Genomic DNA, 24,368 nt, shown 5'->3' with positions numbered 1-24,368 from the left:
ATCTTGGCTCACTGCAACCTCCACCTCCCAGGTTCAAGCTATTCTCCTGCCTCAGTTTCCCAAAGTATCTGGGATTACAGGCACCTGCCACCAGGCCTAGCTAATTTTTTGTATTTTTAGTAGGAACGGGTTTTCACCATGTTAGCCAGGCTGGTCTCAAACTCCTGACCTCAGGTGACCCATCTGCCTCAGCCTCCCAAAGTGCTGGGATTACAGGCATAAGCCACCACACCCGGCCAGGACTCCTGTTTTACAAGTGGGCTCAGGCTCACAGCAAGCAGGGCCCCATGTAGCTCCAGCTAAGCTCTGCGTTTCTAGAACTGTAGAATCATCTAGGAATTCTGTTAAAGTGCCAGTCCGGACTCAGCAGGTCTTGAGCAGCACCTGAAATTCAGCATTTCCCACGTGCTCCAGGTAATGCCCATGCTGCCGGTCCATAGACCACATTTTGAGTAGCAAAGCTCTAGAGCAGCACTGCGTGGCAGAAATAGAAGCAGAGCCACATAAGTCATTTTAAATTGTCTCCTAAACACATCAAAAAAGTACATGTCATAATGTATTTTATTTAACCCAATGTGTCTAAAAGAGTATTATGTCAACAAATAATGAACCTAACAAATTACTAATGAGATAGCTTACATTCTTTTCCTCTATTCAGTCTTCAAACTGAAGGGTACATTTTACCCTTACAGCACATGTCAGTCTGAACTAGCCACATTTCCACATTCAGGGGCCACATGTGGCTAGTGGCTGCTGTATTGGATGGTGCAGCTCCAGGGGATGGAAGAAAAGGAAAAGAAGATGAGAGAAAGGAAGAAAAATCAAGGAGGAGCCACTGGGGACTCACCTTGGGACAATACAGGAAGAGCACAGCAATGGATTCTAGACTCAGCCCTGCCTGTCACTCTGTTTGTTGCCTGAAGAGAGTCAGGTAAACTCTGGACCTAGCCCTTTCCACCAATAAAATGAGTATAGCAATGCCTGGCCATCACTAGGCTCAAAATCGGGGCAAGACACTTTTTCCAGCTTATGGAGCTTGTCAACATTGGGTTTCGCAGAGCAGAAACCTAGAGTCTCCAGGCAATAATACCCAGCTCCCCAGGGTGGGGCCTGAGCCCTCCAGAGAGCTCCAACAAGAGAGTCTCTGTGTTGACTGTTCACACCGAGCCTCCTGCGGGGTTGGGCAGGCTGGCAGGGGCTCAATCCCCACCCCAAAACCACCCTAAACAATCTGGCCCTATTTAGGAAGGCCACTTTGCTGTCTCTGTGAATCAAGGGAATGCAGGCAGAGAGAATGAGTGCTGCCCACCCATCTCATGCTATCAGAGGGGCTATTTTCAGGTCCTTGCTGTTGAGTTCATCTTCACATCCTTTGCTCTAACCTTTTCCTGTGCTTCAAGAGCTGAAGCACCAGAAAGGCTGGTCCATGTGAGTATTCTGGTCTGGCCACTTCCTGGATCTCTGAGGCCCAGTAGGGATTTGGGAGAAGTGAACTTTGTAGAACTCAGGAGCACCGTGGGGCATGAGATTTGAATACCAGCCTATACTAGCAAAGCACTGAATGCCACATATAATCTTAGTTACCTACACTTTACAGACATCAAACCTGTGGGAGGAGGAGGAGGAGGAAAAGGAGCAGGGGGAGAAAGGTAAAGCCAGGCTAGGTGACCTTACAACATAACCCAGCAAATCCCTAAGCCAGGAACTGAGCTTTCCAATGCCTGGTCCTGTGATGCCGCTGCACCAGCGGATGCCAGGTGAACCAGCTGCCCACCTCTGGCTCCCCTTTGGGTCACCAGTGGGCACAGTGCCTGGCCCAGCCTTCAGGGAGCCACACGCACAGCTCACGAGCCTGGTTCTCTGAGACAGCAGTGAACCTCCCACCAATGCCCCGGACTCTTCCAGCCCCCGGTCAAGAGGCAGTCTTGTCTCAGTCATACTAACAGAGTCTGAGCCAGGGGTCCTCAGAGCCTGCCTGTCCCACATTCCTGAAGGAGATACCCAGTCCTCCAAACCCCAGCCAGGAACCGAGCATCCCCAGGCACTGGAGGGAGTTTTTGGTTAAACAGAGACAAGAAGAACCCATGGACTCCTGCACCAGCTGGAAAGGAAAGGTGGGTCTGATAGCCATGCCATCTTCCAGCAATCTCCAGATGAGAGTCCCAGCAGGAGAGGTCCCTGGTCCCTACATCAGCCTTGATAGGAGGGTACTCACTTATCTCCTTTTGGGCCCTGATGAAGTTAATAAAAATAATTAATCCCCTACTCTACCCACTGGAACCACCTCTTGGTCAAGGTTTCCTTGCTTGGTGATACAATATGTATCATTTGTCCCCAAGCTATTTTGTCCCCCAACTGGTCCAAGGTCTGAGGATAAGAAACGCTCCCAGGCTTCCCTCCCCAGCTAAGATAACTCCACCATGCCAAGTGGGCTCTGGTGCCAGCTGCCCCTTGCTGTCACCTTCACAGTCCTTTGAGCTCCATGCGTCTGGTCATGTGTGTCCCCATATCTCACAGCATTCCTCTCAAGGTTCCAGGCCTGCACATGGCAAACCCAGTGCCCCATGCTTCTCTCCTGGAGGGGGAAAGTGCCAGCAGGGTGACCTCTGCTCACCCTTCAGAGTTCAACTGAGACATCACCTCTTCCAAGAAGCTCTCCCTCGCTGAGTCAGGTACCTCTCCTCCAGGCTCCCACAGAACCCCACCCTTCCCCATTCCCAAGGGAAACTGGGAGGTAACCTGGCATCTTTGTTTGACCAGTGACTGGTATATGCAGTTGATGCTTCAAAAATTCTGGCTCATGGAATGAGCATTCTTCTTGACAAATCCAGCCAACCACATGGCCCAGGGCACTGACACACACAAATACTCACAGACTCAGCAAACACACCCTCCTGAGCCATGACTGCAAAAATCCTGCTGAGAGTGCCTTTGAAGTTCAGAGAAATGCTGGGCACAGTTCCTCAGGCCAAGATGGGGGCAGCTGGGTGGAGACAGGCCCCCTGCCAGTGCCACTACCTGCCCCCTTCCCCCACCCCAAGAAACCTACACAGCACTTTCAAGAGGAAAAGCAGTCAACAAAGACAGCAGCTGCCTCCCTCGACAGCCAGACCCCCAGAGAGTTTAAATGGAAATAAAATAATCTCACTTCGTTGCCCCAACCACAGATAGGCACAATTAGGGGAGAATAGCCAGCTAACTGCTTCTTTGAAGAGGCGAAGACTTTTTTACCCAAAAGCTATTTGTCCTCCGTAAATGGGATTTAGAAACAGTGCTGAAAGGAGAGGCTATGGCCGGAAGAGCCTAAGCTTGTATTATACATTAGACAGATGCTTAAAAATAAAACATGATTAAAAGGAAAGCTATAAATGACAGCTGAGAGCTCCAGACCCTCTGAGGCCTTCATGCAAATGTCTCACTGCTCTGTCGGTCCCAGAAATCTGGGCCAAGCTGTAATCATTTCTCTGAATTTTTAAAAATATTTGTCACCTCACCTGCTTTGAGGGGCTCTGTTCTGTCCCTGGTGGTGGGCTCAGATCTGAGGAGGGGAGGCTCTGAGCAGGGGACAAGCACTGGTGCCAGGGGTCCCTTGGAGTCGCCATCCCACAGAGGTCGGTGTCATGCTCACCGACGCCCCTCCACAGGCTCCCCGAACATTCTCCTGGTCCAGGAGGCCTCCTTCATCTGTCACTGGGCTAGCTTGGTGTCCCATTTTCACAACACTCATCACACCCTGGGCCACCAGGCTGTGTGGCTTCCATGGGGCCAGGAAGCCTGCCCTACTCTGGGCAGTCAGTGAGATTAACTAAAGAACAGTACGTCCCACACACACGCACTAAGAGACACGTCCAGAAGGAGCCCAAACCCCAGCCAATAGACACCAGCGTAGTCAGCCTTGCTTGGTCTTGTTAGTTACTGCTGTTATTACTACCAACATTCATCAGTGATGGCTGCAGTTCCAGCCTTTGGCTAATGCCTCCATTTATGACTAGTGTTCCATTTTTGGAACGCTAAGCCTGTGGGAGTTATTTATATCCTACTGCTCAAGGTCATCACTAAGGTCTGATTTTTCAAATTCAAAAAATTGCAACCTCAGGCATAAATGGGTTCTTCACTGTTAAGACCCCCTTAGGACTATCATAGGCTAAACTTTTCTGAGCCTTCCCTTTTCAGAGAAAATGAACTTACTTCCTGTCATTTTTTAAACTGAAGTCCATACTTCATTCAGATTTTAGTAGTTTTTGCCTACTGTCCTTTTCCTGTTCCAGGATCTTCTCTAGGATCCCAGTGACACCTAGTTGTCACATCTGCTTAGGCTCCTCTTGGCTGTGAGATTTTTTTCCTACTTTGCTGAGTTTTGATGACCTCAACCATATTGAAGGGGACTGGTCAGGTGTTTTATAGAACGGCCCTCTATTGGAATTTGTCTGATTTTTTTCTCATGATTAAACTGGGTTTATGGGTGGAAAACCACAGAGGCAAAGTGCCATTTTCATCATACCATACCTGGAGCACATACTATCGACATGATTTATCATTGTTGATGTTGACATCGGTCACCTAGCTGAAGGAGTGTTTGTCAAGTTTCACTAGATCTTTTAAGTGAAATCTTTCCCACCTCCCTAAAGGCCACATCAAAAATCACCTTCTCCTAGAAGTTGCCCCAGATTACACGTACACACACAGGCACACATACTCTACTGGCTCCTCTCAGGACTTAGCACATCTCTAAGTATTTCAGATGTCTGTGAACTTTCCAATCTCCTCATTTTCACTGCATGCTCTGTGAGGCAGTGGCCGGATCCCCAGCAGGCATCTAGCCTACAATAAAAAGCGACTACACATTCAGTGCTCCCTGAGTATCTCACAGGCACTATCTGGCTATAAGCCAATGAGGGACAAAGGTCTCTTGTTTTTGCCATTTTACAGATGAAGAAGGATCTTGGACAGCAAGTAACCAGCAGAGCCAGGATCTGGCTGTGTGGCTGTGCAATCGGTTCCTTCTCGGCTCTGCTCCACTCCTCCCCTTCGTGGGTAGGTAAGCACGCTCAGCTTACCCTCCACGGCTGGCTCAAGGACATGCTGCTGTAATGGAGGCAGAAATGTTTGGTGGGCTGAGAGTCTGAGGCCCCTAACAGCAGCACCAAGGAAGTGAGGCTCTGTCCCACCCAGGCTCTGTCCCGCTCCCAGCCCTGGCAGGTATGGACCATGCCACCAGTGCACCCCCATCCCTATATGTCCTCAAACAAATACAAGCCTTTTTTTTTTTAAGCATCAGACAGGTAATGTGCTGATGTCATAACGAAGCTTAGGGAGGCATATCTCACATGAGTATGAAAACCCAATCATCACACTTAGGAACCACAAAGATCAACCCTTACCATTTTTGACATCTGGAGACGGGAGGCCGGGCTGTGCACTTGCTAACGTGTTGCGTCAGCGAGAAGTTGAACGATGCACATGGAGCTGGAACATCTCCCATAAATTTTGTTTTATTAAATTTTAAACTTTAATAAAACAATGACACATTACCAAGTGCCAGCTCTGGACTTCCTGATCCCCACCACCTACCATCGTGGGTTCCCCAAGAGCCCTCCCTCTGTCAGAGTCTTCAGAGTGTTCAAGGCTTTCCTATGGCGTTGGCATTGGACTCTGGGCCCTGGACCCAGGAACCAGAAGACAGGGGGCCTAGTGGGAGTAGACGGCCTCAGAAGGCTCAGGGGGGCACATGGCTAGGTATGACCCAGGCAACCAGTATGACAGGTTTCTGGTCTCCAAGACAGGAGAAAGAGAACTGGTATTGTCAGCTCTGACTAGGGATGAGTCTCTCTGCTGATTCTCCAGGGACCCAGATTTAACAGTGGAGTTAAGAGCTAGGAGCCAAGTTTCCTAGAGCCAGAGAGATGGTAAGCTGGGCTCCAGAATATTCATCCCCTTCTCTCCAACAGCTACACCAGAATAGCAAATCCTCCCTTCTGTGCCTCTTCTCCTCCATCTTCCTTCAGATTCAAATAAAAGGTAGAGAACAAAGTAATCAGCATCCACTCGGCCAAGATACTTCTCCAAGCTTCACTTCTCCTAATCACGCCACCTCCACTCTGGCACTGGTCTGGGGAGATGAGAGGACTGTCATACGTGTCCCCACATCAGCCCCCTTCAGCAGAAACAGAGAGTAAGGGGGTTTCCTGCACAGGAAGGGCAGCATGGCCTCCCAGTTCCCCCCTCACACAGCAACAGCCCCAAGGCCCCTGCTTCCTCGCCCCCAGCCCACTTCTTGCCATTCGCTGGATTTCTTGCCTTCTCAAATCAGACTTCCTGCAGAAATGCTTTAGGAAACACATTACAGAACAAACTGGTGACTGCAAGTACAAACAACACTGAGCTTCCTAGCACCCTGCAGCCCCTCCACCACACACTCCTTGTGAAGTCCCTGGGAGGCCCCATGGAAGTTCAGCCTACTTAGCTCAGCACTTTTCAAGCACCATTTCCAGCCATCATTGCTTTTTTCCAGGCCAGAAATCTTGTTGAAAGGATGGAAGAGAAGTGAGAAAGAGATTGGCTAGCCTTGGAACTAATCCATTGTCATTCACCAATGGACTCTCCATCAGCTTGGTAAAGTTTTCACTATGAAGCAGCTCCTAAGTCCAGGCAAACAAACCAGCCTATGGAGTTCCATCAAGGACCCAGAATCCTTGGAGCTGGCACTACAGACCCTCCAGGATTTCAAGGGCCTCCAGGATTGCCGACTCTCCGTGCTGCCGCCGCTACCCCCCTCACTCCCACACCAAGCCCATTAGCTTTTCTTCAGTTCTCAGTGCCCTGCAAGGATAAACATGTTTTCTTAAAATGAAGAAATTTTTTTCTCCCCCAAAGGGTGAGAATGTTTCACACTAGGGAGAAGAACAGACGAAACAGTTCAATTAGGTTTAAGGCATACGCCCACCAAACCCCCTCTTTTGTAATTGAAAGTAATGAACTTTAATAAAAAACCAGCACAGCCCCTTCAGCGTCAGATTAGATAGATGTCACTGAAACTCATTTGAGCGCTGTCTTTCAAGATTCCTTCCGCAGGGCATTGCAATGAGCAAAAGCCAGGGAGAGGGAGGAGAGGTTAATAGTTCTGACTCCCTTCTAATCAGCCTCAGCTGGGAGGAGATTCTGGGACGGGATGCCTGCTGCCTGCCAAAGCCCCTCGCCAAAGATCTGTGGAGCCCAAATCAGGGCTCAGCCTTCACGGTCACTTCACGCGTTGACCAGGCTGGGAACACACAAATGTACAAATATGCACACGTACACACATACACACACACACATAGAGGAAGCTTGAGGAGGCCAGGCCACAGCGCCCCTCCCTGCCAGCACCTTCTCTCACCCAGCGAGGATCCTTCAATCAATTGCCAAGGAGCCCCAGGTCATCATCCCACCCACGGAATGTTCATTCTGGCCCTGGGGCATTTTCAAGAGAAAGATTCACAAATTCACTCCTTGAACTCTGACCTTCTCCTAAACGCCGTGGGGCCTGTCACCCCAGCACAACTCAGCAGACTCATCTAGCATCTTTCACCCAAAACAGTGACTCCCCCTGACTTCCCTAGTCTTCTCTTCCATGTTTTTATTACAAAAGTCATAGATGTTCATTATAGAAAATTCAAAAAACACAGAAAAGCCGTAAGAAGAAAATGAGAATATCTCATAATATCACCACTCAGAAATCACATAACATTTTGGTTTATAGTCTTCTGTGCATTCTTGTGTGCATATGAAGACAGGTTTTTGGTTTTGCGGGGGTGTTTTTTCCAAAGCAAAAATGGGATCTGAATGTCGACTTCCTGGTCTCCGTTCCTATCAAAGTGCATTCTCTGTCACACAGACTCACAATCTGTGACACTCCTGCTCCCCCAAAACCCATTTCTGAGCACTCACCAAGCTTGTGGCACCTCCTTCATTTGTCCCTTTATCTGCTCACTGCCTTGTGGCTGCAATCAGGCTCCCAGTGCCCTAAGGCTGAGCTCTCAATTCCCTCTCACTGGTCTGCCCTCCTCACCCAGGAGGAGGGAGAGGTTAATTGGTTTTGCCCACCGTCTGTTTGTGTTCTGAACACATCTGAGCAGAGTTCACAATCAACATCCTCTCCCAGGAATGGATGCCTCAGTCCCAGAGATTGGTTAGATGATGGTACATTCCAGCCATGGAATACTACACAGCCGTGCATAAATGGTGCAGTGGGAGAATGTTTAAAACTTGGAGAAATGTTTAAAAAGCAGCACACACAACAATATTTACAGCAAAATCTCAATCTTGTTAAACATTGCATATATTTATAAACACATGCATATACCTATAACAATGAAGTGATATGCACTAAAAAATTAATACTAATCTGCAGATTATTTAAAATTTATTCTTTGTGCTTCCCTGGATCTTCCCACATTTATAGATTGAACATTTTTGCTTTGGGAAATTTTTATTTTTAAAAATGTAAAAGCTTGGGAGGATTTAAAGAAAAAAATGCTTAGAGCCATGGTTGTCAGATTTTATCTGCATCAGATTCACCTGGAGGAGTCATTAAAACACAGATTGCTGGGCCGCAGGCCTGGAGTTTCTAATTCAGTAGGTCTGGGTAGGAAAGCCTGAAAATTTGCATGTCTAACACGTTCCAGGTGGGACTGATGGGGTCCAGATCCTTTGGAAACCACTGTCCTAGAAGCTCCCAGCAGACGGCATTTAGGAGGAAGGCAACGCCACCCTGCTGAATCAATGATGGGGAAATACCTCCTCACTCCTGCAGGAAGACGCTTACCTTCTAGGGATCCCTGAGCTTTGTCCCACTACCAGGTGCCCTCCCACCCCCGCCACCCCACTGCCGCCACAGTACAACAGGAAAGGAGGCACGTGGACAATGCACAGTGGACACCACTTGTGTCCCTGACTTGTGTCCAGAGCATACTGCTGACCCCTTTTCCCAGAAAGGGCCCGTCAAGACCCATTCACCTTGAACTTTTTTGGACACTGCTCTGTGCTGCCACTGTGCCCTGGGGTCCAAAGAGGTGGGACAGGAAAGATGAAGGGCGGGTCAAGAAAGCTGCCAAGCTGTGAGCTTCTGAGGACCCAGGAAACCGCCACACAGAGATAGCCAAACACAGAAAACAGATGTCCGCACACACTCCTTCCCATCAGGGAAGACTCCTCATCCTGTGGCCCCATGTTGCCAGGTCACTCTTCCTTAAATAGCAAACTCTCCTGAGCCCATGACTTCATTCCTTACTTTCAATTCTCTGTCTTGTGCCTGGCTTGCCATCCTATCTAGCAGGGCAGAGAAATAAGAAACCAAATATGGCAGTGCAGGGAGGCCCATGCTAGGACCAAGGTGTACATGAGGGCCATCAGCACACCAAGCAGGGCCATTCAAATGGTCTGAGGACAGCAGAAGTGTTTAAATAATATAGGCTCAAGAAAGCAAGACAGCAAAATGGTTAAGAAGGTGGGCTCTGAAATCACCCCGTGCTGGATTCAAACCCCAGCCGTGTCTTTTACTAACTTAACCTCTCAGGACTACAGTTATCCCACCCGTAAAGTGGGTGGGCAAGTAGTTTCTAAGATGATCCCCAATGAACTCTGCCTGTTGTATTCACGCCCCGGTGGAAACCCCTCCCCTTGAGTTGAGTGTGACTGAATCTAGCCACTGGCTTCTAATAAATAGAGTATGGTACAAATGATAGGATGTCACTCTTTATTTTCTTTTTGAGACAGAGTCTTGCTCTGTTGCCCAGGCTGGAGTGCAGTGGCACGATCATAGCTCACTGCAGCCTCCAGCTCCTGGGTTCAATCCATTCTCCTGCCTCAGCCTCCTGAGTAGCTGGCACTACAGACATATGCCACCACACCCAGGTAATTTTTTGTTTTTATATTTTTGGAGAGACAGAGTCTCACTATGTTGTCCAGGCCTCAAGCAATTCTCCCACCACAGCCGCCCAAAGCAGTGGGATTGCAGGCTTGAATCACTGTGCCTGGCCAGAATTCACTTTTGAAATTGAGGGTTATGGCTTTCACTTTGCATTCTTCCGCTCTCATTCTCTTCTCATCCTTTGCCCTGGGGGAAAAAAGCTGCCATGCTGTGAGCAGCCCACTGGAGAAGCCCACATGACAAACTGAACTGAGGCTTCCAGCCAACAGCCAGGAATCTGAGTTGGGAAGTGGTCCCTCTTCCAGTCAAGCCCTTAGATGACTGCAGCCCCAGGTGACACCTTGACAACAGTCTCACGAGAGACCCTGAGCCAGAACCACCCAGCTAAGCTTCTCCTGGATTCCCGACCCATAGAAACTGAAAGATAATACATGTGTGTCATCTTGAGCTGTTGTGTTACACAGCAGCAGATAACTCATACGATATAAATAGTAACAGTACCTGACTGCAGGGTTGTAGTAAGGAGTGAATAGGCAAGTGCAGGTAGAGCTGCTAGCACAGAGCACGGCACATAGTAAGTTCTTACAAATATTGCTAATTATGATAAATAATATCTGCTTCCCACAAGTGCCCCTAAAGGAGGGAGTCTGGTGGTATCATCATGGGCACATAGCAAGCTGCAGGTAGAGAGTCAAAGGCGCATGTATCATTTCCCATTCCAGCTGTAACAAATTACCAAAAATATACTGGCTTAAAACAATACAAAGGTACTACTTTTCAGCTGGGGAGGTCAAAAGTCCAAAATGGATCATACAGAGCTAAAACCAAGGTGTCGGCAAAGATGTGTTCCTTCTGAAGTCTCTAACAGAAAATACGGTCCTGGCCCTGTCCAGCTTCCACAGCTGCCCACATTTCTTGAGTCTCAGTGGCACTACTCTGAACTCTGCTTCCATTGTGACATCTCCTTCTCTGACTCTGACACTCTTGCCTCTTTCTTTTTGTCGAGGAGTCTTCCTCTGTGGCCCAGGCTAGAGTGCAGTGGTGCAATCTCAGCTCACTGCAACCTCCGCCTCCTGTGTTCAAGCGATTCTCCTGCCTCAGCATACAGAGTAGCTGGGACTACAGGCACGTGCCACGTCACCAGGCTAATTTTTGTATTTTTAGTAGAGACGGGGGCTTCACATATGACCAGGCTGGTCTCGAACTCCTGACCTCAAGTGATCCGCCCCCCCGGCCTCCCAAAGTGCTGGGATTACAGGCACGAGCCACCGTGCCTGGCTGCCTCTCTCTTAAAAAGACCCCTGTTGTTTCATCGGACCCACCTCGATAATCCAGGGTAAGTTCCCTGTCTCAAGGCTCTTCACTTGTTCACATCTGCAAGTCCCTGATGCTGTGTAGGGGAATCTATGCACGGTTCTGGGGATGAAGACATGGACATTTTGGGGCACATGATTCAGCCTCCCACAGCAGGGTTCCTCCTTGGTCTCGAGCCTTCTTTTCTCCAGTCAAGTCTGTTCCCTGTTCCTTCCACCAAAGAATTCCTTTCCAGGCCAGGCACAGTGGCTCATCGCTGTGATCCCAGCACTTTAGGAGGCTGAGGGAGGAGGACTGCTTAAGCCCAGGAGTTTGAGAGCAGCCCCAGTAAAAAAGGCAAGATCCCATCTATACACAATCTTTTTTTATAATTAGCTGGACATGGCAATACGTGCCTGTACTCCCAGTTATTTGGGAGGCTAAGGCAGGAGGATCACTGAAGCTCAGGAGTTTGAGGCTGCAGTGAGCCATGGTTGTGCCACTGCACTCTAGCCTGGGTGACAAAGCAAACCCCAGCTCAAAAATGAAATGAAATAAATTCATCTGAAGGCCGCCTCTCCTCCCAATGTTCTCCATGTCTCTGCCACCTGATTCTCTAAAAAATCAGGTTGAGATAGGAAATCTTGACACTGTATTCCCACAGGGCTGAATTTAATAAGTGAAGATTTTGGTTCTTACACGTTCTGCAACACTTCAGGAAAACAAACAACATATCCTCCCCCTGTCTCTAACACTGATAGCAGCACGAAAATTCCTACTTCCTGTTCCAGTAGCTACAAAGTTGCTCACGTGAAAAAAGGTATATTATTGAGTGAGGTGTTTAACTAGCAGTTAATATTTGATCAATTTGCAATCTTTGATCCATTTCCTAACAGTAGGATGTCCCTGGCTGCTGTCACAGGATAAATGAGGCTCGCTGTTTCAGAAGGTGGCTATGGGTGTGGGCTCATGTGTATGCAAGTGTGTGCATGTGCAAGGTGGAAGAGGCTCACACACACCTGTCACCCGTGCATGAAACACAGAAGCACAAGCAGCCCGTATTGCAGAGAAAGGGGGCGTCTAAATGAGACTTGAGGAGAGCAGGGTTTCACAAGTTAGCAGAGTGGATGTCTCCCTGGAATCGCCCAAAGGAGCACCCACAGGGCCACCCATGCCCAGTCAACTTGCATCACTGCTACCCCTACCATGGTTCTGGCAGCACCATGCTGGGCACACAGCACAAAACTGGCATAGGGTCAAAGAAAAAGTGATCCAAACTTGGGGGCTCCATAAAACCTCTACTTCCAGTTGTCCCGTAGGTTTGGACTCAGTACCAGTCCTTGCCTCCCACCCGCAGCCAAGCCTGGACTGTGGAGGAGTTTAAGATCTAATGTAATTGTATGAAAGAATGCTCGTCATCACTGGTCACTAGAGAAATGCAAGTCAAAATCACATTGAGATACCATCTCATGCCAGTTAGAATGGCAATCATTAAAAAACCAGGAGACAACAGATGCTGGAGAGGATGTGGAGAAATAGGAATGTTTTTACACTGTTGGTGGGAGTGTAAATTAGTTCAACCACTGTGGAAGACAGTGTGGCAATTCCTCAAGGACCTAGAAATAGAAATTCCATTTGACCCAGCAATCCCATTGCTGGGTATATATCCAAAGGATTATAAATCGTTCTATTATAAAGACACATGCACACGAATGTTCATTGTGGCACTGTTTACAATAACAAAGACCTGGAACCAACCCAAATGCCCATTGATGATAGTCTGGACAAGGAAAATGTGACACATCTACACCATGGAATACTATGCAGTCATAAAAAATGATGAGTTTGTGTCCTTTATAGGGACATGGATAAATCTGGAAACCATCATTCTCAGCAAACTGACACAAGAGCAGAAAACCAAACACTGCATGTTCTCACTCATAAGTGGGTATTGAACAATGAGAACACATGGACAAAGAGAGGGGAACATCACACACTGGGGCCTGTAGAGGGGTGGGGAGGGATCACACACGGGGGCTTGTTGGGAGGGCTGGGGGAGAGATAGTATTAGGAGAAATGCCTAATGTAGATGATGGGGTGATGGATGCAGCAAACCACTATGGCACGTGTATACCTATGTAACAAACCTACATGTTCTACACCTGTACCCCAGAACTTAAAGTATAATTTTAAAAAAAGATCTTATGTAATTGTTCTTTGTCCCAACAAAGGAATTAACTAATCACCCTCAGATGGATCGTCTTCTGCTTTGCCAATTGTCACTTGCAGGAAACTGGACACTTGCTTGGATCTTTGGTTTCTAAAATGAGAATGTTACCTAAAAGTCCTCCCCCCAGAAAATGAGGTCTTTCCCTATTTGGTACCACAAATCCAATACAGTACACAGAACCAAAAGTGAGCATCAAGCAGTGCAGGCTTTATTTAATGGCCAAAGAATTAAGAAGCGAGAGCCTGGCTCACAAATCAACTTCTCAACTACTGAGGGGTGAAGGGGTTAAAATATAGACACCAGGTAACAAGAATACTACAAAAAGAGGAATGCTACTCCTGACTCCTTAGGGAGAAGCCTGAGTATCACACAGCACACAGACACAGATGCACACACATGCACATACATATATACACGCACTCATGTATGCATACACACATACACTTCAGGAATCTCTCCAGTTGAACACAGCTCATCTTGGGACCTAAGAGCCAGTAACTACTCTGAAAAAAGCCATCTCTCACAGGCACCTTCCCAACTTCGGCTCAAGGCTCCTAGATGGGAAAAGGGCTGCAGAGGAGGGCTTCTGGTCAAACACAACCCAGGACCTGGCCACATCGTCAGCCCCTCCTGCCACCTTCCCCTATTTCTGAACAACAGCACAATTCAAATGTGCGCTTAACAAACCAAAAGTGGCACTTTTATATCAGAATGAGGCTTTTTAAGTTTCTGTGCCTCTCCCACTGTGAAGCAATTTTGGTGTATCCATTTACTTATCCCAAACTGTGAAAAGAACTGGGGCTTTTGTGGGTTAGGTATTATTAAACACAACCATCAGCATCTCCTGTATATGTCATTGATTGAGATAAATGACACGATTTTTTACTTAAAAAAAAAAATCTACACCTAATGAAGTCTCTTTGGTGCCAACGTATCAGCAGTAGAGACAAATGAAACAATTTCTTGGTATCCATTATTTTAAATTACAGACATCAACCCTGATGCCATTTTCAAGGTTTATTGAATTTTCATAGGCTATATCAGCTTCGACATTCCACACATGTAATAGAAACCTGACCTCAGAGAGGTCTGATGGCCTCCTTTTAAAGCCTCAGTGAGAATGAGCCTCATATCCTAGACTCCCCCAAGAAACCTTCCAGAAATTTCCAGGCTCTCTTGGGCAGACCAGGAGAGAGAAAGGGAGGGAGAAAAGGAATCTGCAGAAGGAAGAAATGTGGAGGAGAGGAACAATCAGAGGAGGTCTCTGCTTTCCTCAGCTTGGTCCCTGGCATAGAGGCCCATCTGTCCCTCTCTAGCCTCCCAGCTGAGCGGGGCATCACTTCTGGGCTCCTGGCTGCCCAGCTGACTTCTCCCAAGCCTCACATTTCTTTTGGATGTAAATCCCATGAACAACCAAACCCATCAGCTACTTGATGATAGGCTGGAGTAAACCCTTAATGAGAAGGCATTTTGATGTCATAATCCCTCTATCGAGTCTCTCCCCATCCTTACTCCTGGGCATGTCCCTCCAGGATCCTGTGGCCTTCCTTCTGCTGCCACAGCTGACCTGGCACATCCCAAATTCCATGCTGTGACCTCCAGGGGTCACTGATAGACCAGAAGGAGCTGGCACATAAGCTCATAGATCACCAAGGAAAGTGGTCACAGAGAAGGTACTGCTATTCCTGTGCAGGGAAGCTGAAGCCCAGAGAGGCTAAGCTGACAGTGTGGCCACACTGTAGGGACACTGGTACTTCCACAAACTGGATCACAAATAAATGGAAGGAGGTCAAGAAGCTCCAGGCCCATTTGCTCAGGAGCAACCTCTGTTCCTATCTGAAGGCCCCAAACTGCCAAAGCCTGCAGAGGCTTCTGGTGTGTGGATCAGTCTGCACATACACCCAGGCTCATGTCTGTATGTAGGCGCACATGTGTGGGTATGCACGTTCATTTGATAGATGTTTATTGAACACCCTGTGTGTGCCAGACCCTGGAAATTCAGCAGTAAACCAGACAATGCTGGTTCCCCAGAGTGTATCATCTAGAAGGAGAGATGAATAGTAAACAAATAAATTTAAAAGAAAAGTAGGTAGGAGTCCGAGTAGGAAAGTAACGGCACCATCAGACCTGGTACTTGGAGCAGGGACTACTGATTAAGGTGTGTGTAAGGCAGTACTTAAGGCAGAAGCAGTGACCTCTAGGCCTGAGAGTCAAGGAAAGAGCAAAGTTTCTGGAATGCTGGGAGGGAAACTACGTGGAGAGAACCCCCTGATGGGGGCTGTGGGTTTCCACAAAGAGACACAGGGGTCAATGCATAAACACACCTATCTCCCTTTCTTTCCACCCTCCAGTCTCTGGCCTGTGCCCACACTGAACGAATCCAACAGGACACCAGAGGCAAGGGAGCCCTGTGGTGTGACCCACGCAGGGAGCTTCCCAGCCCAGAGCAGGGGGTGAGGGGTGCAGAGCATGTCTAAAGGGACGAGTGGACAGTACAGACGTAGAAAGACAAATGACTGCTAGGCAGCATGGGGCACAGCAATAAGATGAATGGGCCAGAGGTCAGGAAGGTCTTTCCAAATAGTGACATTTTTAAGGAGAGAGGATGAGAAGGGTGAGCTCAGGACCTTGGAGGCAGGCAGGTGGCGTGTGAGGAGGCTCAGGGTGGGAGGGGGCTGGAGGCAGCAGCGGCAGCAGCTTTCACAGGCCCAGAAGGTGAAAAGAGTCTGAGCTTCATTCTGAATGTGATTAGAGGCCACTGGCAGATTTTAGGAAGAGAGTGACAGCGAAGGGGCAGCACCCACAAAGATGTGAATGGGGTAGGAGGCAAATGGCATCCAAACTTAGGCAGCTGGAAAGCAGATGGGTAAACAGATGACATAGCCGACCAGGAAGAGCCAAGTCGAAGCCAGCAGGGGGAAGGCTGGAAGCAGCTGATTTGCAGCCTCCTCAGTGCCACCCGAGCTCTGAAATGAGAGGCCCGCACCTGTGAGAGTCGGGGAAGGTGGCGCTGCACACTGAGGGGCTGCCTGAAATCTATGGAAGAAGCGCTGCATCCTCAGCGCCCTCGCACCTTGTATGGCGGAGAGCTGCGCCCCACCCCCACCCTCCCCACTTGTCTCTGGCAGGCTGGAAACTTGCTCTCAGGACAGGCTGGTGCCCAGGGGCTGCTCTCTAGGACCCAAGGCCCAGCTGAGTGCAAGTCTCACCCTAAAGATAAATGAAATGGAAGCCTGCTTACCAAGCGGCGGGCGTCCCAGCTCCTCCCCTGGTTCTGACAACGCTGGTGACCCGGCTCACAGGAAGATTACAGCCTCAAGAAAGAGATCTGCAGTTCCGGACAGGCAAGATGCCCCCTTCTGGTGGGTTGACGAGCGCTCCCCTCCCAAGTCATGTCCACTCAGAACCTCAGAATGTGACATTCTTTGGAAATAGAGTCTTTGCAGATATATTAATAGTTGAGGTAACAACCAAGACGGGATCATATTGGGTTAGGCTGGTCCCTAATCCAGTGAGATATAAGAGGCAAAAAACAGACAAAGAGAGAGACGCGGGGAAGGCAGCAGCGTAAAGGCAGAGGCAGACGAGCTGTGCTGCCCTAAGCCAAGGACGCTAGGAGCCATCAGCAGCTGGAAGAGGCTTTGGAGGAGGTGGCCCGCCTGCACCTTGGTTTCAGATTTCTGGCTTCCAGAACTGTTTATGGTCATTTGTTGCAGCATCTTTAGGAAACTAAAGATACGATACCCCTCAAATCCAATTACCTTCTGCAGTGAAGCCCACTGCTAGACAGCGCCCGGGCGCGCACACACGCGCACACACACACACACACGTGTGCGCACACACACACTTCCATTCCACTCTTTAGTGCCTCACTCTTAAATATGTGCCCAGCTCTGCAGAGCTATAATTTAATAGGATACTCAACCTTTTCCCCAAGGGAGTAGGGCACAGAGTTCAGACAGCTCTGAGGCCTCCCTCCTCCTTGCGGTGCTGCTGCCTGGGCTTGCTTCTCACCCGAGGAAGGAGAGGAAGTGTGAGCCTCCATAAGCAGCATAGCCTCTCTTCCCTGCCTCGCTCCCACAGCAGCCAGGGCCAGCACTCCTCAGAGCCCAGCAAATCCTGGCAGCCTACCCACTGGGTGCCACCCCTTACTGGCCCATCTCCCAGAGCACAGCCCTCACCAGGATAAACATACTCTGGCAGCTCTGTAGAAGATACAGAAGCCATACTCGGGAGCCACAGGGATGTGAGGGACCCATGGGGTCTGCAGTGTCTGTCCTCACTCTTCTGTCCTTGTATACACTGCCTGGACCTAGAGACCGCCTGATCCTAGACTCACATAGCCCCCGGAGGCCTGAGCTCCATCTCTGGCTAGGGGATGACAGGACATAAGACAGCCCCTCGCCCTGCCAGAAACCCAGAAAGCCAACATCACACTCCCCAGGTATTGCTTTTCCTTCCAGAATAAGGTATGGTATCCCTCTCAGCATCTGCAAGGTGAGAGGCCAGCTGTCCCTGACTTCAAGCTTTAGGCTGGAGCCCCTTGTCCTCTCACCCCTTCTCCAACCTGCTCAGCCCTCCAGGTCGGGGAGCAGCTCCAACCTCAGAGGACTCCATAGTTCTGCCCATAGGATGCCAACCCCTTCTGGGCACACCCTGCTCAGGATCCCCAAGCCAAGCAACAGAGGAGGAGCAAGTGCAGACATCTCGCTCTGGCCTCTCAGGCCCCTGTGGTCTGACCTCAAAGGCACTGGCCCCTCTTACTGCATCCCATGCAAGACAGCCTGGGTCACTCCTAACATTGTCATCTTTTTCTCCCTCTGAGCTTTTGTCCTTGCCACTGCCTCAGCCCAGAATGCCTTTCCCCTTCCTATTTATCAGCCCTATCCATACTTGAAGTAAGAAGTAGCTCAGCTCTCCCCTCCCCAACTCTTGGACCCCGACATCCCTGTGATTTTTCTTCCATTCACTGAGATCAGGACTTGCTAAGGCCCAAGGTGTGCACTTGGTCTGGGGACACAAAGACTTAAGGATGAGACTGCTGATGTGGCATTTGAACCACATGATCCCATGAGCTGATTCTGCTTCCTCCACTAGACTGTGAGCTCCTCAGGGGAGTTCCCTCCCTGTTCAGCACACAGCCACGCTCAGAGAAATGCATCAGCCACTTCACGACTCACATGCAGTGAACACACAGCTGGAGACATGTCCATGGACCCCCTGATAGCCAGCACTCCAGTCTGCAGAGATGCAGCTGATCACACGCCCTACTTTGCAGATGGGAAATGGTCCTTTGAGAAAGGAAAAGAGGCTCTCGAGAAGAGAAAAGCCCCAAGCACTCCTCCAAGGTTAAAAAGGATGGAAAGTGGAGCCTTGAACTTAGGTCCCTTGGGGCCCGGAAGCCTGGATCTGCATCAAGCCAGGTTCTTCCTTGCCCTGCCCCATCCTCAGATCCGCCACAGACACTCTAATCTCATTCTTGCTCCCAGACCTTTCCCTCCTCCTCTTCGTAACTTGCACCATCTCCTCCAGAAGCCATCTCCAGCTCTCTCAGTCCAGGCAGATCTTGCCATCCGCTTGTCCTTACAGTAAGCTTTCCAGGGCCACAGTCCTGCCCTCAGGTATAGCCTGAGCCTGGGATCCTCTTCATGGCCTCAAAAGGTGACCCAGGCAGTAGGGGAAGTGCTCACTGGGTCCCCAGGTGACATTTAGCCTGCCTCTCTGACCACTTGTCCTGTACATTAAATATTAATAGCTTATCTCATCCACAGTTACCGAAGCCTTAAGGTGTGCCAGGCACAATGCCGGGTGCTGAGGGAACAGCAGGAAGCAGACACGCCGCACCCTGTCTTCATGGAGCCAACAGCCCAGTTTGGAAGACGGCCAGTAAGCAAGCCTGCAGAGCTCAGGGTGAGAGCTGGGGCGGTTCCATCCTGGGGAAGGCAGCACCATTTCCACCCCACACTCTGCCCACTCCCCCAGCTTCCCTGACATAGAAGAGGAGTTGCCTGGGACCTCCAGGCTGTAACCTGTCCCAGCCCTGCGCTCTTAGCCAACTTGGGCTGTGGCAGGTGTTGCAGGGGACAGAAAGGGGTGTGTGTGTGTGTGTGTGTGTGTGTGTGTGTGTGTGTGTGTGTGCACTTTCAAATAATTTCAACTTTGCGAAATAATGACATCCCTAACATAAAAACAGAGAGCCCTTCGGCTGCAATCTGCCATTATATTTTTACTGGGACCCTCGTTGATCGAGAGTGTAATCTGTAAGATAACATAAGTGCTAATAATATTTTCCAGGGAAGTATCTCTCACTGTTATGAACACAAAATGCTATTAGGAAGTATATTTGTTAATGTTGATGAGACATAGATTACCCAGCTTCTGCAACAAGATGAGAACAGGCTGATTCTTTTCCCCTCTAAGCTGTTCAACTTCTGAAAAAAAATTAGCATAATGTGCTGAACATGCTATACAATTCTAAGTTAATCTTAAAAACTCCTTTGTGATTCCTCTCCCATTAAAGACTTTAAATATCTTTATTCTCTTTTAATAGAGCAATTCATCAATGTATTCCTCTTTAAGGTAAGTAATATAGAAAGATTCGATGGGGGCAAGGGGTGACATGTTACATAAAAAGAAATACTCCATCAGAATGAATATACTAATTAATACCGTACCTGGCACTTAGTAGGTGCTTAATAAATGGATATTATATTACTTGATTGATCAAAATTCCCTAACATTTATAAAATTAAACTTTTCAATGTCATGTCAAGATGTTTAAAATATGAAACGCTTAATCATCATTTTCTGTTTAATTTTAAAGTAGGGTAGATTCTCGAAGCCTTTGCGTGCGATGGGCTTTCCTCCCTGGGCTTGGAGCTCAGACTTTGACAGAGCGCCACCTACCGCTCGAGTCTCACCATCTTCTCCCAGACCTGCCATTTATAGAATAGGCACAAGAAAAAGTAAAAAATAGTGCATTTTATTCTCAAGCCTTCAGCCAGTTCTTACTCTGTATGTGGCAGGCCCTGGGGGAACAGACAAGACAAAACGCATCCCTGCTCCAAGATGTTCAATCTACAAGAGAAATGACCAGGGAGGCAGAGCTAAATGAGGTGACACCCACCATGGGATGGGTCACAAGAGACAAGACCAGGTCAGCCACAGACCTCATCACTTCCCACCAGATGACTGGCCATGAGCAGGCAAAGCCCTCTCCCTCATCTACTCGGACCCCTTTATACAGCCAGCACAGCCACCAGGTCCCTCCTGACCTTCGGGTGAAGTAACAGTCTTTAGCCAGGACAGTGACGATTGCAGGTCACTCAGGACTTGGGCGCTGGCCATTAAAGCTGCACCATGTGCAGGAAAACTCACAAGGAGCAAAGGGTTTGGCAGCTCTCAACTCAGGCCTGCTCTCTACATCGCAAACAAGTTGTATCCCCATGTCAGCTGGAGATACAATTAAGCTATTGATCCTCGTGCAAAATGGGCATTGATAAATCAATACAGAGCTGATGCTGTAGATAAACGGTGTGAGTCATCAGGAGGCACGGCATGTGTAAATGATTCGATACAGATTGGTATCTGGGGAAATTCTCCCTCAATATGGCCGAGAACGCCGTACACTTAGGATGTGCAGCAGCTGCTTTTGCCCTAATTTATTGCTGTTCTCTTATTTACTCAACAAGCAGAGACTGAGCACCTTCTGTGAGGCTGGCTGTGTGCTATGTCTGGGGACACAGGAGCAATGGAGCCTCCCATCACCATCCCCCAGAAGCTCATGACCCAGGGCAGAGCCGGAACATTTCTCCCTGCCCTCTGGAAGGTAGTAGACCTGAGTCAGAGTGATCCCCGCTGGGTACTCGCTGTGTTCCAGGCCCTGGGCTGGACATGCTATAGACAAAGCTCTCAGTCTCCTGATGGGTCCTAAGATAGTAGTTCCTGGACCACTTTTACTACTGAGAAAACTGAGGCTTATAGAGGTTAAGTGGTCACATAGCTAATAAGTGGTAGAGTGGAGATTTGAACACAGGCTCCCCAGTTCTAATGCCTAGACGCTTCCCTTACCCGGTTTCTATAACCAATATCTTAGATCTGATTATTGAACAGGCTATTTTCACAATCAAAAACCATCCTCTCATCACAGGCAGCCAAGTGACTTAGACCACATGAGAATGGAGACTCCTAAGAGCAGCCTTGCCTGACTTTGGAGGCACAGGTTGGAGGCCAAGCCCCCTAGCTGGTGGGTAGACCAGGAATACAGTCACAGACATACAACCACAAACCCCATCTCCTTTGTTGATGAAACCCTGGTGCTGTCCAGGCATCCATGCAGCAGGAAGGCTGGCCTGTATCCCAGCCCCACCACAGGATGTGAGGCAGGATTAACCTTAAACCAATTAGGGTAATTGCATTCCTTTTGCCAGTGACTAACTTGGGAATAAGCACATTACAAAATTCTGGCCAAGGAGACGTTGCTCAGGAGAACAAGTCTACTGGAGAGGCTCCTGGGAAAGGAATGGTTTCTTAGCTCTTAGAGACACAAGAATCATTTTTCACCCACCAGACTGGCAAGAATCCAAAAGGTTGAGAACACATGCTATTGGTGTGGGGAAATAGCCCACTCACATGTCGCTGATGGGAGTATAAACTGGTATCAATCCCCATCTCCCCAAAAATGCCCTAAAATAGCAGTGAGCATCTCAAAGTGACAGAAACCCACAAGGACAAAGACGAGAGAACCTGGCGGAAAACAAGTTATATCAACAGGACTTTGGATGCTAAAAAGCAGAGGCAAGAGCTGCCTGACTTCACAGATCAGAGGAAGCTGAAACCTAAGGCTTAGTTTGTATGAGTGAGCCCATTCAGAACCCAGAAAACCCCAAATTTGAGAGAGCAACTCCTCAGGGGCTGAAAACAGGAGGAACTTAACACTCAACAATAAGAAAATAAACAACTCAACTAAAAAATGGGCAAAAGACCTGAACAGACGCCTCATCAAAGCTATACAGATGGCAAATAAGCATATAAAAAGATGCCTTACATTATATGTCATTAGAAAATTACAAATTTGGCCAAGCACGGTGGCTCTTGCCTGTAATCACAGCACTTTAGAAGGCTGATACAGGAGGATCACTTGAAGCCAGGAGTTCAAGACCAGCCTAGGTAACATGGTGAAACCTCATCTCAAAAAAAAAATTTTTTTAAGTAGCCTGTAGTCCCATCTACTCAGGGGACTGAGGCAAAAGGATTGCTTAAGCCCAGGAGGTTGAGGCTGCTGTGACCCATGATTGTGCCACTGCAGCCCAGCCTAGGTGACAGAGGTATAGCCTGTCAGAAAGAAAGAGAAAGAAAGAAAGAAAGAAAAGAAAAGAAAAGAAAAGAAAAGAAAAAAGAAAAGAAAAGAAAAGAAAAGAAAAAAATTGCAAATTAAAGCAATGCAATACCACATTTATTCAAATATTCCTATTTGAATATTTGAATAAGTGACCAATGCTGGTGAGGATGTGGGGTGTCAGGAACTCTCATTCATTGCTGATGGGAATGCAAAATGATAGAGCTACTTGGGAAGACAGCTTGGCAGTTTCTTACAAAACCAAAAAAAAAAAAAAAAAAAAAAAACATTCACCAAAGAAAAACTTGGAAATTAAAAATATGAAAATGTTTGAAAAATAAAGAAAATCTCCTTTAAAATGGGGGGTAAAGTAAAAAATACGAAAGATAAGTAAATTCAAGGATAAATCTAAGAGGGCCATCATTCAACTAATAAGTTACAGAAAAAGAAAATAAAACAGAGGATGCAGTTATAAAAAACAATATAAGGTATTGCTCCAGAATTAAAGGTAATGTATTCCAAGATTTTATGGATTCTCCAAGAGCATGGCACCATGAATGAAACCTAAAAAAGAAAACAAACATATCCCAAGGACTGTAATCATGAAATGCAGAACACAGAAATGGAGAAAAATCCTAAAAATTTCCAAAGAAAATAAGCAGCTCAAATACAAACCTTGGAATCTGAAAGGCACCTGATGTCTCAACAACAATGGAAACTAAGGGACAATGGAACAATGCCTTCAAATTTCTATGGGAAAATGATTTCCAATCTACAGTCGGCTATACTATCAATCAAATATGAGGCTAGAATAAAGACATTTCGGATAAACAAGGTTTCAGAAACACCACCTTTTCACCTTTCTCAGGAAGTAATCAGAAATATTTCCCCCCAAAGAAGAGAAAAATCCAAGAAAAAGCATGATCCAAGCAAATGGAATCCAGGGTCCAGGGAATGCCCTGGATGATGTGACAAAGTTCTAGAGTGAAAACCTGCTAGAGAACCACAGAGTGGGGCTGGGAGGGGCTGCAGGGCTGTCTGAGAAGTAAGCAAACAAACAAAACAAGCTGATTGCCTGAGGTGTTTGAAATATTCAGAGACTTTCAGTTCTGTCATGGAGTTTGGGAAATAATTTGTAATTGGTACCTATAAAACAAACAAATGGAAAGAAATGGGGCAATTATTAACTTCTGAGAAAATTAAAAGTTGTGCAAGAAAGGAAAATATAATCACAGTACTACATGTGGCTCGCTGTAAATAATGGCTACGTAGTCATAATAATGTAAACATTGAATATTGACTTAGCCCAAAATGAAGATTTAACATTTTCAAGAGGCTAGGGGAAAGGGAGGCTTGTGGGGGCCACGGGGGAGCCTGTGCAGGTAATAACGATAAAAAAGCCTTCCCTTCCACAAAGGGAAGTCAATGGATCACATCTAAAATGGAACATAAAAAATAGCGGTTAAATCCAGTTTCACAGAAATACAGAGAAAATACAAGAAAAACTCACTTAAACACTGAAAACAGGTGAAACCTAGGAGATGGGAGTGGGGAGTGAGGGGCAGGGCACTACCATCTTTCACTACAAGCCCAGTAGTTCTATT

The 24,368-nt window shown here is 47.8% G+C and overlaps 1 non-coding gene across 1 annotated transcript; it reads right to left on the bottom strand.

Annotated features, from left to right (window-relative positions):
- Nucleotides 1–5,272: 5,272 nt before the first annotated feature.
- Nucleotides 5,273–5,371, bottom strand: LOC116554514. The gene has a single exon (XR_004270222.1). It is a non-coding gene; the product is annotated as a small nucleolar RNA U13 (small nucleolar RNA).
- Between the last annotated feature and the right edge of the window lie 18,997 nt (nt 5,372–24,368).

The sequence above is a fragment of the Sapajus apella genome, unplaced genomic scaffold (genome assembly GCF_009761245.1).
Source record: "Sapajus apella isolate SASKATOON/1434 unplaced genomic scaffold, GSC_monkey_1.0 scaffold1, whole genome shotgun sequence".
Taxonomy (NCBI): domain Eukaryota; kingdom Metazoa; phylum Chordata; class Mammalia; order Primates; family Cebidae; genus Sapajus; species Sapajus apella.
Note: the sequence above shows the minus strand (reverse complement) of the source record. Positions and strands in the feature narration are given on the sequence as shown.